The following is a 1,323-nucleotide window of genomic DNA, read 5'->3' on the forward strand; positions in this document are numbered from 1 at the left end:
ATCATAATTATCATTTTGCATAAAGTTACCTGCCATGTCATAGGAGACTTCCTGTGGTGGATTTTGGGTGTTGATAGCTGAGACTTGCATGTCATCCATCTGTTGAGTAAGTAGATTTATTTACTGAGACATCAGCTTATTCTGAGCAAGAAGAGCATTAACAGCTTCTACTTCCAACACACCTCTCTTTTGAGAGGTCTCAGAGTTCACAGGATTCCTGTTAGATGAGTAGAGATATTGGTTGCTTGCAACTAATTCAATCAGCTCAATAGTCTCCTCTGGTGTCTTCTTCTTGTGCAATGAACCGCCTGCAGAGGTATCTAAGCTCATCTTTGACATCTCTCCTAAGCCTTCATAAAAAATATCCAGTTGGGTCCACTTGGAGAACATGTCAAGAGGGCATTGCCTAGTCAGTAGCTTGTATCTCTCCCAAGCTTCATAAAGAGTTTCACCCTCCTTCTGCTTGAAGGTCTGAACCTCCAACCTAAGCTTAGTCAGCTTCTTTGGTGGAAAAAATTTAGTGAGAAACTCTGTAACAACCTTTTCCCAAGTATTCAAACTCTCTTTTAGTTGGGAATCTAGCCATAGCTTTGTTTTATCCCTCAAAGCAAATGGGAAAAGCATGAGTTTGTACACCTCTAGGTTTACTCCATTTGTCTTCACAGTATCACATATCTGTAGAAAATCAGAAATAAATTGATTTGGATCTTCATGAGGAAGTCCATGATACTGGCAGTTTTGTTGCACCAGGGTGACCAATTGTGGCTTCAACTCAAAGTTGTTTGCAGTTATAAGAGGCACCACAATGCTTTTTCCATAGAGATCCGCAGTAGGGGCAGAATAAGAGCCAAGCACTCTCCTCTGTTGATCATCCCCATTCGGATTTACCACATTGGCATTAGCATTATTTGCCATAGTGAATTCTGCAGCCTTGCAAAGTCTTGCTTGTTGTAAACGTTGCCTGAAAGTTCTTTCAGGTTCAGGATCAAAGTCTAAGAGCTGTTCTTTGTCTCTATTCCTGCGCATACACAAGCAGAAAACAAGAAAAAAACGGGACTCTCTACGTCAGAGTGCAGAGAAGTCCTTGTGAGGTAACCTGTGTAAAATAATAAAATAAAAATACTAAATAAATAACAAAAAAATTCGAAAATTTAAAAAAAAATTAAACAGAAAAATTAAAATAACATTAACTGAGTAACACCAAACTTAAATTCAGAAATTAAGAAAAGAAAAATATTAATACTAAAATATTATTTATTTATTTATTTTTATTTATTTATTTTTTTATAATAAAAATAAAATAATAAAAAAAGGATGAAAAAC

General features: G+C 36.1%; 1 non-coding gene across 1 annotated transcript; it reads left to right on the top strand.

The window, feature by feature from the left end:
- Nucleotides 1-388: 388 nt before the first annotated feature.
- On the top strand, nt 389-492 carry LOC112731141 (small nucleolar RNA R71). The gene has a single exon (XR_003166932.1). It is a non-coding gene; the product is annotated as a small nucleolar RNA R71 (small nucleolar RNA).
- Nucleotides 493-1,323: the final 831 nt, after the last annotated feature.

The sequence above is a fragment of the Arachis hypogaea genome, chromosome 12, assembly GCF_003086295.3.
Source record: "Arachis hypogaea cultivar Tifrunner chromosome 12, arahy.Tifrunner.gnm2.J5K5, whole genome shotgun sequence".
In the NCBI taxonomy this organism is placed as follows: domain Eukaryota; kingdom Viridiplantae; phylum Streptophyta; class Magnoliopsida; order Fabales; family Fabaceae; genus Arachis; species Arachis hypogaea.